Source organism: Oryctolagus cuniculus, chromosome 2 (genome assembly GCF_964237555.1).
Source record: "Oryctolagus cuniculus chromosome 2, mOryCun1.1, whole genome shotgun sequence".
In the NCBI taxonomy this organism is placed as follows: domain Eukaryota; kingdom Metazoa; phylum Chordata; class Mammalia; order Lagomorpha; family Leporidae; genus Oryctolagus; species Oryctolagus cuniculus.
Window position 1 is genome coordinate 67,530,528 of NC_091433.1, and position 12,327 is coordinate 67,542,854.

General features: G+C 44.8%; 1 long non-coding RNA gene across 1 annotated transcript in view; it reads left to right on the forward strand.

The window, feature by feature from the left end:
• LOC103345694 (uncharacterized) overlaps positions 1 to 11,828 on the forward strand; it is a 50,706-nt gene extending 38,878 nt beyond the window's left edge. Inside the window, exons 4-5 of the long non-coding RNA XR_011386819.1 lie at positions 11,077 to 11,162; positions 11,428 to 11,828. This is a non-coding gene — a long non-coding RNA (uncharacterized lncRNA). The remainder of the gene's footprint in view (positions 1 to 11,076; positions 11,163 to 11,427) is intronic.
• The last annotated feature ends 499 nt before the right edge of the window (positions 11,829 to 12,327 follow it).

The window sequence follows — 12,327 nt, forward strand, 5'->3', positions numbered from 1 at the left end:
AATGAAAGGTAATACAAGAATAAACTGAGTGTTAGAGGTTCCAAAAGTTAAAGATAATTCTGAAAAAGAAAACTTGTAGGGATGGGAGTAGTCAGGGAAGGGTACCTGAGTGTTTTGCACATCGTGAGGGAAATGTTTGGTTTCAGTTGGCAGGAAAGAGAGGGTTTAGCTTTGCAGCATGGTAAACATTATCGAAACTGCGTAGGTAGGGAAAAGGATCCTGTGTGGATTGAAAGTAAAGGAAGAGGGATTGGGAGCTTGGACAAAGATTGCAATGATAGGAGGAAGACTGAGTAATACGATTAGTCTGAAACTTTTCTTGGAGCTGGTGTTTGGCCTAGTGGGTTAAGCTGCTGCTTGGGACACCTACATCCCATATCTGAGTGTTTGGGTTCAAGTCCAGGCTCTACTCCATATTCCAGCTTCCTGCTAATGTCACCCTGGGAGGCAACAGTGGAGAGCCCAAGTGATAGTTTTGCCACCTGTGTGGGAGACCTGGATTGAATTCCTGCCTCCTGTTTTCAGCCTGGTCCCATCCTAGTCATTATGGGCATTTGCAGAATGAACCAGTGGATTAAAGCCCTCTCTTTCTCTCCCTCCCTCTCTTCTCTGTTTCTCTGCCTCTCAAATAAAGGAAAGATTGAATATGTTAGGTTCCATCTGATGGAAGATCTTAAGTGTCTGGCAAGGGTCTCTTGGTGATTATCCATCCACTCATTGACTCAGATTCATTCATTTGATCATCTATCAAATGTGTCTGCACTAGGTCCTGCAATAGACACAGAGGTGAATAAGAACAGTGCTTGCTTTCAGGAATTCATGATAGAGGAGAGTTGCACATAGATACTCTCTTACAACATAATAATAGCTCTAAAAATGGTCTGCAGAAAACAGCCTAGTAATGAAGAATGATTTAAGCAGAAGATTGATTTTTGCCTGGAATGAGAGCAGACCTGAAAAGTCTTGGGAAAAAGACATGTCTTTAGAAGGCAGAACTGATGAAACAGGCTTGTAGGTGCTATTGTGGAATAGTCCAGGCCGCATGAGAACGGAGTGAATGCTGTGACATGAACTGCTCTGGGTAGCAGCCGAGAGGGCGGTAGAAACAACCTGAAGATGCGCTGAAGTTTAGGTGTGCGGTAGATCCAGGTTCGATCTGCTAGAAAAAGGCAGTGACCGCAGACAATTGGAAACCATTGACACTGTAAGTAGAGCCGAATCCTTGGCATCATTGCAATAAGCTTTGTGGGAAAAGGCTGTTGGACTGTCACCAGGTTCTGGTTCATGGAGGCAACCTTCTGGGTCATTGCCCTTGCTGGTTCTCTGTTACTTCTGGCATTTTTTGCCTCTGAAGCTGAATAGTGAACTTTATGAATGCCTGAAGCCACTTTCATCCTTCAGATGTCACCTCTGTAACACTAGAGGCAACCTTCACTCCTCTTGCTGAATATTTCTACTTTGCGTATTTGTTTACTCTGGCACTTGCATCTTACTACATTTCGTCATTTACAGCGCTAGATTGCTCTTTCTTCAAGGTCAGGGGCTGTGACTTATGAGGAGTTTTCAAAATATTCATGAAAAATGCCTATTATAAAAAAGCTATTTATGGATTTCAAATTTTTTTGCAATAAATAAATAAAACTTATCCTATGATTACATTTCCCCCCAAACTTTTTGAACTACCCTTGTACCTATAACAAATGTAAGGATTGAGCTGTTTTGGCTCTCAGATTTTAAGAAACATAGTTAACTTTTTTTGTTCCACTCTATTTATTCATAAAACAAGGCAAATATTATCTAGCTAATTATATTACTAATCAAAAACCTAATATAATATACACATCACCTATCATAGTGACTGGTTTATAGAAATGAAATAAACATTAATTTGTTCATTATCACTTTTTCTATTTACAATGCTCAATTCAAAGCTTGATATGTAGTAGAAACTCAAACTTTGGTTGAACTTACAAATGTTAGTTTATTGAATGCTGGCCATATTTTGGTTCTGTTCTACATTCTGTAGACGTTTATTAACTCATTGAATACTTTCCATAATACCATGAGAAAGTGCCATGAACAGCCCCATTTTATGTATGTGGAAACCAAGATAAGAATGTAAATACTTCCTTAGGGTAGCCCAGTTCATAGAGGGCAGGAAGCCAGGCAGATATAACTCTGAAACCCATGCTTATATCTTAACCATTGTTGTAAAGGTTGATTCTGTATAGTTTGCTTATGATGTGGAATCTTTGGGAAATTTCCTGTTGGTGATTGTCTTCCTCCTTCAGCATTCCAAAATTAGGATTGTAATATCTGTGTGCCTTGTACCAACTCATTCCTAGTATATACTCCAAGGGCTTCTGAATTGTTAAATTCTCATGAGAAATTACTTCCCAGAAGAGAAAAAGCCAATTCTGTCACAGGAGCTCCTCCACAGTAGAAGCCTTCATTCAAATTAGTTTATGAGTTGACTAAGTAACACACACATCTGATTCCTACTCAGCATTTGCTTGAAGAAAGAAAGCAGAAGACACTACAGTTCCCCTTGATGCATAATCACTGCTACATTTCTGCCAGATACCATTGACTGAGCTGCTACATGGCAGCAGTGTAGAGTAAGTCCAGTCATAGCTCTGCTTTCAGCTGAGAAAATTGGAACTCCGAGAGGTAACAGATTGGCAGAAGATCACACAGTCAGCAAATATTTATAGCAGGGGCTGTCTGACTCAGGTCCTACTTGAGGAAACAAGAGCAGTTGATGATGGTACCACAGTGGCTTGTCCTTGGCTTGTCTTGGGAGAGGATAGAAGCCAGGGTATCATGTCCCCCAGGGAGGAGTTTTCACTAAATATCTGTGTGGTATCCTTGGATACTGTATCTTGGGGAGGGAAACAGAAGAAAAAAATTTTTCTCCTCATCTGAGAAATAAAAATTATAAATAAAAAAAACAAAAATGTACACCAAAGAAATGTTCTTTTAACTTTTTCTGGTTTAAATATTAGTGCTGAAGTTTGGCTTGAGCTAAATAATAACTATGTATCCTAAAAACTGCAGTTATTTTAAAGTCAGATTTTTTGCTTAATAAAAGTAGACAAGGCTCCAAAGTAAATACATCTTTGCTTTAGATGGATGAAAATTTTTCTGTAATAAATTTCACTTTAAAGTTAAGCAATAGGACTACAATAGTTTTCTCTTTGTCTAACTCACTAGGTGATTTTTCAGTTTGTGGGGAAGTCAGAAGATGAATTTCCTTGTAGGAAATGGAATGTTGTATAAATATTTTCTCAGAAGGGGCATGCACAGACAATATTAATTACAAGTGATGAAATGGTGTAACCTCATGACATCTAATTTTGGTTGTGTTTTAGTATATTGATTGATGGAATCCAATTTCCTTTTTGCTTCATTTAAACCCATCTGTGGTTCCTGAGCAAAAACCTTAGAACTGAGCAAACATGATAAGTAAGAGTAATGTGCATGAAATACACTTTCCTTTCCAAACTGGAAAGAATATACATTCCTTGTTTCCCTATACTTGGCCAGCTAACTAAGCCCAGACTGCGCTAGTGAATAAGTTACAAATAAAACCATAAATTTCAAATATGCGATGTTGAGCATTAATTGATATATTTGCATTTATACTTGGGAAATATCCGGAAAGCCAATATTAAAGATCAGTACAGAAATGGCTACGCCTCTCTCTCCTCGTTAGGGTCCCCTTGCTGCCAATTCTTTTTTTCCTGTCGGCATTGATGTGCTGCTGGAGTCTGCTAGAGAGAACCGTTCATGTCTGAGGGATTGGAGAGCTTGGGGGCAGGATTTGCTCTAAGCTTTCTTTTTTTCTTTTCTTTTCTTTTTTGACAGGCAGAGTGGACAGTGAGAGAGAGAGACAGAGAAAAGTCTTTCTTTTCTGATGGTTCACCCCCCAACGGCCGCTATGGCCGGCGCACAGCGCTGATCAGAAGCCAGAAGACAGGTGCTTATCCTGGTCTCCCATTGGGTGCAGGATCCAAGCACTTGGGCCATCCTCCACTGCACTCCCTGGCCACAGCAGAGAGCTGGACAGGAAGAATAGCAACCAGGACAGAATCCAGCTCCTCGACCGGGACTAGAACCTGGTGTGCTGGCGCTGCAGGCGGAGGATTAGCCTAGTGAGCTGCGGTGCCAGCCTCTATACTTTCTAACGCTATTGTTTTCACAAAGGATCTGTGTCTTCGTTCCGTGAGCACTAATTCTCAACACGACGGGACTGATCTAATTTTGTGTTTTTCAGTTTTGTTTTCCTCCCAAGCTGAAGGCAGCCTAGAAACAAGTGGCGAGACAGCACCTGCTTCTGTTTCACTGGTACTTCAGTGACTGCGTTTGCCTAACTGGTGGGCCCTCCGCATTCCTGGAGAAGATGGGGGCTTGGAGCTGATCAGCACACTGGCTTCAGGAGGCTGGATTCCGCTCTTCCAGGTCTTGCTGGCCACCAGCCTCTCGGGCTCCCTGCAGTGCTCAGGGGAGTTGACTGGGCTTTCTCTTTCTGGTGGTCCCTTATCTCATGTTGAGCCAAAAACATCCCTCAGCAAAGCTCCCAGAGACCCCCTGTCTTTGATGACATCTCTGCTGCTGCTGCAGCCCTCAGTACCAGATGCTTTCCATTCTTGTGGGCAGCTATTACCTTCCAGTGGGTGCACTGCCTCAGATTGACGGGAGCAATGTCACGTCAGCATGTGCCGCAAGGCAGGAAATCTCCTACGTTACCTAGGTTCCGTTGCAGTGTCTGGATCCACCCTCCAGACATCCCTGCCCCATCCTTGGGATGGATGTGCCTGCTGTCGTTTTCTCTTCCTGGGTCTCACCTCGGGTTACTCCGTTCTTCGAACTGGTAGTTTTAGTCTTTCAACAGAAAGGGCCAGGCTCCTAATCTTACTTCTTGTAGCTGTCCCGGTTCTTAAAAAATTGGTGGCTGCAAAATGAGATGCGTAGGGGAAGGCATCCGGATGGCTGTGTTGTTGGAAAGTGACAACCTGTCTCTCCTGGTGGGTCTAGGACTCCACTGGGAGTCCTAGTTACTCCCGTGCTGTAACCTGTGAGCAAGTAACAAAGGGATGTCATTTAGATCCATATGGGGATGACTAGATGCCATATACGAGGGATCTTCAAAAAGTTCGTGGAAAATGTGTATAATGAAAAGACCATACATACATTTCAAAAATATTTTCTTATCCACATGCGCTTGTCTTTTAATTCTGTTTTACCATGAACTTTTTATGCTTGTATAATGCTGCTTACCTATAGAGGACTACTTCTGTTCTCAGGTGTTTTTTGAATAGATTGCATTTCTTTCTTTTTTTAAAAGATTTTATTTTTTATCTGAAAGTCAGAGTTACACAGAGAGGAGAGACAGAGAGAGAGAGAGAGAGAGGAGAGGAGAGGCTGAGAGAGGTCTTCCATCTGCTGGTTCACTCCCCAATTGGCTGTAATGGCTGGAGCTGTGCTGATCCAAAGCCAAGAGCCAGGAGCTTCCTCTGGGTCTCCCATGTGGGTGCAGGGGCCCAAGGACTCGGGCCATCTTCTACTGCTTTCCCAGGCCATAGCAGAGAGCTGGATTGGAAGTGGAGCAGCCGGGACTTGAACCGGCGTCCATATACGATGCCGATAAGGCAGGCGGTGGCTTTACGCACTATGCCACGGTGCTAGCCCCAGTTTCCATTTAATTCTCTTCATGTGTTAAAAATCCATAACTGGAAGCCTGGCATTGTGGCATAGTGGGTTAAGCCAATGCCTGCGACATCAGCATCCCAAATGGGCACTGGTTCTTGTCCCGGCTGCTTCATTTCCAATCCAGTTCTCTGCTAATGGCCTGGGAAAGCAGCAGAAGATGGCCCATGTGCTTGGGCCCCTGTACTCATGTGGACCATCCAGATGAAGTTGTTGGTTCCTGGCTTTGCCTGGCCCAGCCCTGGCCATTGAGGCTATTTGGGGAATGAACCAGTAGATGGAAGATAAGTCTGTCAGTCTCTCCCTCTATCTTTTCTTTTCTCTCTCTAACTCTGCCTTTCAAATAAATAAGATTAAAAAAAACATTCCACAGCTGGCTTTGCTTGTCAGTGATGTGATGCTACAGGGTTTCACTCCAAAATGCTACCATTCAGGTGGGGTTGTGCATCATGATGTCTTGATGTTGGGGTGACATTTCTTCCTGAAGTACTTAGCCTCATCTCTTAAGTATGCACCTGCTGCTCTGAGAATGAAGGTCAGGTTCTCAGATCTTAAAAGCATCTCCTTCAGTCAGACTTCTGGTTCTGAGCCTTTGTCAGGAGCCACACCCTGCCCTCTGTGTAGCGAGGGAGTGTTTGCCAGTGTCTGTTCCTCACGATCAGGAATGAGCTGCTGGGAAAACGTAATCATTCCAGGCCAGAGACGAGCTTACTCTGGAAGTTCCAGACAGCTCTAGGAAGGGAAATGGTATTTAGCAAGGATAAAATAGCATTAGCCCATCAACACATTTGATAGTGAAGCAAAGCTTGCTACAGCTTTATGTGCTCCTTGGTGGGGTTTATGATAGGTGCTTAAAGAAGAGCATTTTAGGGCAGAATGGAACCCAGACAGTTATGCATATTGAGACAAGTGGCACTAGTGTTAGAAATATAACACCTAGGGCTGTGATGAGCCTGAACACATGCCACAACAGAGTGACCTTGAGGTTCCCATGATATGCAGGAACCAACGTGTAAAAGACTGTGCTGAAATCCTTTGTCTTACTTTTGCAGATAAAACCATATTTAACATGGGGGAATTCTTTCAGGATAAGAGGGATGTTGATCAGTACAAATACTCATGATTTTCTTAGTTTTTATTTTTTGAGAGGCGGGGGGGGGGCGGGGAGAGAAGGAGAGAAAGCAATCTTACTGCTGGTTCACTCTCCGAATGCCCACAGCAGTCGGGGATGGACAGCCCAAAGTCAGGAGCCCAGAACTCATTCTGGGCCTACTACGTGCAAGGCAGGGATACAAGTACTTGAGCCACTCGCTACCTGTTGTCTCTCAGGATGCACATTGCCAGGAAGCTGGAATCAGGAGCAGAGATGAAACTCGGGCACTCGGATACAGGACGTGGGGGTCCTGACCAGCAGTGTAGCTGCTGGGGCAAATGCCCACCGACCCCTAATTCGTTAAGTGATACTTTATAACGACTATCATTGAGACATAGTTTGCATCCAGCAAAAGACATCCATTTAAAATGAATCGTTCGTTTAAAGGGCACAGCTAGCTGAGTTTAGACAGTGGTACACACCCATGCAGTCACTGCCCAAGTGAAGATACGGATGTTTCCAGGATCCCTGAACGCTTCCTTTGTTCCTTTGAAATTCTTCTCTCCCCAAGTCCCCGGCCTCAGGCAACCACTGTTCTGCCTTTCAGCACTTTGGACTTGGTTGACATTTGCTAGAACTTTTTGCCAACAGTATCATCCCATAGAGATGCCTGTGTCTGGCTTCTTTCATTCGGCTTAGTGGTTTTAAGATTCACCCACATAATTGCATAATTGCCACAACCCCTCACCACCTTTCCCTGTCTCTTTTTTGGCTAAGTATTATTCTATCTGTGATCTGTCACAGTTCGCTTGTCTATACCTGTTGATGAATGTTATTTTTCACTTTTCATGATTATAAATACTGCTGTGAACATTGACGTACAAGTGTTTGAGTAGACATCTGTTTTCACGTCTCTTGGGTGGGTACCTGTGAGTGGACTGGTTGGATCCTATGGAAGGCATAGTGCTTCTCGAGATGGCCCTGTGGTTTTTCTGAGTGCTTGTAACCATTTTGCATTCCTGCCAGCAGTGTTCAGGTCTTCTGGTTACTCTACATCTTCAGCATTAGGCAGTGTCTGTGTGGATCACATTTTCTTTTTTTTTCTTTTCTTTTTTTTTTTTTTTTTGGACAGGCAGTGTGGATAGTGAGAGAGAGAGAGAGAGAGAGAGAAAGGTCTTCCTTTTGCCGTTGGTTCACCCTCCAATGGCTGCCACGGCCGGCGCGCTGTGGCCAGCGCACTGTGCTGATCCGATGGCAGGAGCCAGGTGCTTCTCCTGGTCTCCCATGGGGTGCAGGGCCCAAGCACTTGGGCCATCCTCCACTGCACTCCCTGGCCACAGCAGAGAGCTGGCCTGGAAGAGGGGCAACCGGGACAGAATCCGGCGTCCTGACTGGGACTAGAACCTGGTGTGCCGGCACCGCAAGGTGGAGGATTAGCCTAGTGAGCCGTGGTGCTGGCTTGAATCACATTTTCTTAAGGTGTAACTTCATGCCAGTCAATGTGTATAAATATATAAAACTATGTATATTTCCAATAATTCTGTAGAAGTTTTGATTTTAGTGATGGAAGACGTGTTTGAGTCTCTTCTTTCCTGTTCTGTTCTGATGTTATATCAGACAGTTAGGAAAGAAAATTCCTATGTTTCAAGCCACCAGGGAACCCTTTAACCCATTATAGATGTGGTTAAAAAAAGACATCACTTTTAGTATCCTGCTATGAAAAATTTTATTTCTTAAATGTTTAAGTTATATCTGGGGGAATGGAGAAGAAAAAAACGTGATTAGAAGTTGGGTGTGGAGGAGGGGAGAGTAGGTTAGAAGGTGGTGATTAGGATCGTGTGTGGTCATATTGCTGACCGTAAACTTGAACTCCATGGACAGATTTCAAAGGCTGGCAGTCACACGGAGGCACACCCCCCTGGAAAGCCCCTAGGATGCTCTCCCTCAGGTTTCCATGCTTCATAGTTGTCTTGGACAAGCTAACAGGGTCTTCCATGAGACCAGGTTCAGGAGAAGTTGGTGGCAATTGTGACGAATTCTCTACTTTGCCTCAAGGCTTTCTTGCTGCCCATTCTTGCCTGTTCCAGGAAGTTATCAGCAACCGGAAGTAGAGCAAAGCAGAGAGGTCCTGGGTGGGTAAGAAGATATGCGTGGGCGTCCCTGAAGTACCATTTGGCTATAGCAAGTATACTGGGAAGGCTTGAGTTCAGTGTGGGCTCATGTTTAAGAGCAGGTGGAGTTAGGGTGTGAGATCTATGTGCAAAAGAGGAGGAGGAAAGAAAAGGAGAGGGACAGAAAAAAACAGAAGGAAAAATTTATGACGAAAGAAAAAAGCTTCTTAAAAATACAAAAATGAGGGATAGACATTCAGCCTAGTGGTTCAATTTTGGTTAAGACACCTGTGTCCCACATTGACGTGCTGAGGTTCAATTCCGGGCTCTGATCCCTGACTCCAGCTTCCTGCCGATGCGGACCCTGGGAGGCAGAGGCAATGGCTTAAGCAGCTGAGCTCCTGCCATCCTTACAGGGGAGTTCCATGAATTCCCAGTTCCTGGCTTTGATCCAGTCTAGTCTTGGCCATTGTGGGCATTTGGAGAGTGAGTCAGTGAATGGGAGCTCTTTGTCTCCTTCCCTCTGTTCCTTAAAAAAATAAAAAGGTGGCACACAACAATCTTTCTCAGTTTTATAGGAAAAATAGGAACCCCTCTCTCCCTCAGTATGCCATCGTGAAGATTGGCACAGGAGGGACCTGGGGGACCCGGATGCCTCAGCCCCATCTGCACATCCTTGCCGAGATCTCAGCACGTGTCGGTGAATGAGCCATGCCTGGCGTGAGCCCAGAGCCTGGCTCTGCTGCTTCCTGACCCCACCTGGTGTGGGCCGTGGTTCCCTTACCTGCCTGCAGCAGTGCTAGCATCCAGATCAAAGGGCAGCATGAGGATCCGAATGACAGCCAGCGTTTGAAGGGCTGTTCGCTCAGTGTTTTCACACTTTCTGGTTTTGAAACAACATCTGTGAGAGTTCAATTCTGATCAGTCTCTTAATTGTCATATGTCTTCCAGAGCATAATGAGAAAATAGGATTAAAAAAAAAAAAACTCTTCTGGGTGTCCAAGGTTGCCCTTGGAGGAGCAAGATCCTGGTTAACACACTCATTCCCTTCACTGGGTGACTCTCAGCATGTTTGACTTATCTGCGTTTTAGATTTTGTTACAGACTATGGCCTCAGCGAATTGCACCAACCTGCCCTTCCCTCTTGGAGACTCTGTAGTTTTTACGTAGTAAACCCTCTCATGACTTTGGTTACCAAGATGCCTGTTGTTTCCATGTCTACAAGTCCTGTTTTCCAAACTGGCTGTCCTCAGGCTGGCAAGAGTGAGCTGACTCAACTCCAGAAACATTCAAACTTCCTGCAAGATTAGATGGCTGGGAGCACTCCCACAGACCCTCGGCAGTGTTCTTTGTTAAGGTCAAGGTTTCTGCTTTCTCTACAAATAGGATGATTTTCGATAATTCTGCCTCTGAAACACAGCATCCATTGGCAGTTTTTCTACAGCTACTTACAGCTAACAGGCCCGTTTTCTTTCCTTTAATGCTCTGACCTCCGGCTGCGTTGCTGGTGATCCTAGTTTCCCGAAGTTTTACCTGTTCTAGATGAGCACCTGACTTTGAACTACCGTGGCCGTGCTTGCATTTGATGGTGAAGACTGAGAAAAGCAAGATGAACTCTGAAGCATTCTTGGAGGAAATCAGATCGGATAGTGTAACTCCAACGTAACTGGACTATTCTTGGTTATCTCACAGATACCCGTGTGGCCAGACGTCTCCATGTGCTGGTGAGATCATTTCTGGTCGTCTTTTAATCTGCTGGCTGCTGCCTTCTGCAAGCTGCTTGAGAAGTTTTTCCTTTCTCCCTGTGCCAAAGGCAGCCAGCAGTTTTGAAACTTTGCTCATTGGATTGTCATTTTCAACTTTCACGAGTCAAGTTCATTTTCTTTCCTTGCCTCCTTTCAGGCTTTATTTTGGGATAGGAGGTGGCTTTACTTTCCCCAGTGGTTACTAAGAAAGAATCTTCTCTGTTTATAGACTGCTAACAAATAGTGGCAGCAGAAAGACAAATATGGTGCTGTCCCGGGGGGAGCCTGGGAGACGGCCAGCAATCAGCAGCCCTGAAAGACAAAGGCTCGCAGTGAGGCCTTGGAGAGCAGTGGTTGGCGTTGTGGGTCCACGGATTGCTTGACATCTTGTTAAAAGGTGTTTTCCTTGTTCTTTCAGGGACAAATTTGTGTCCAGAAATCAGCCAGGGTTGTGTGACTTGATGGGACTGTCTTCTTTTGGATCTCAAAGATTTTGCTTAACAGGTATCAGAACTCAACATTTGTATCCATTTTCTTTAACTTTTGGGTCAGAGATTGGGGTGTCAGGAACCCATAAAAGGAAGCCAGGGGTGGGTCCATTCATTTTCACCTCCTTTCCCCTTTGTTTGGCTGGATTTTGTTCATTCTGATGTTTCTGACCTGGATTAGGATGGTGGGGGATTGGGCTGAAGTTCAGAAAGTCATTATGCTGCGAAAAGAGAGGAGGATGGTGGTAGTGTCTTTTTATTTAACATCCATGTGTAAGCAGGTACGATGGTTTGGATGTGCCTCCAAAGTTCATGTGTTGGAAAATTAAAGCCCCAGAGCGACGGTGTTGACAGACGGGACCCGCAGGAAGTGATGAGCAAGTGCTCTCCCCTCGTGGATGAATGAAGGCCTTGACTGCACGGAGGGGCTCCTGAGAAGAGGATGTTTGGCTCCTTTTCTCTCTCTTACGTGTGCATGTGCTCTCTTGCCCTTCTGCCTTCTGCCATGGGGCAGCACAGCAAGAAGACCCTCAGCAGATGAGAGCCCCTCAACTGTGGGCTGCCCAGCCTCAAAACGGTGAAATACTTGTCTGTGCCAGAAGGTTGTACTCTACCCCATAAAAATGACCAAATAAGGCAAACAATATTAATAAAGTAATTTAAAAATATTTTTAAAAAGAAACTTCTGCTTCGTATATTACCCAGTCTCAGGTAGTCTGTTACAGCAGCACATAACGGACCAAGACAGTGGCTATTTGGGTTCTTCATCTTACAAATACAGTGCATGCCTGGGACACAATAGAAGGCCCTGTAATGATGCTTATTAAGAAGGAGGCCTATGTGTGGGAGACCTGGAAGCATCTTCTTGATCCTGGATTTGGATCAGCTCAGCTCCAGCTGTTGCGGCCATTTGGGAAGTGAACCAGCGGATGGAAGACCTCTCTCCCCCCTCTCCCCCTCTCCCCCTCTCCCCCTTTCCCCTCTCTCCCCTCCTTCCCTCCCCCTGTCCCTCTCCTCCTCTCTTGTGACTCTGTATTAAAAATAAGTGAATCTTAAAACAAAAAAGAGGCCTCACAGAGTAGGATAAGCATCTCACAGCACCAGATGAGAGTAGCGATGGATGCTGGCTGTGTTGATGACACTGGATGACGTGTAGACAACAGCTGACAAGGTAGCAGGTA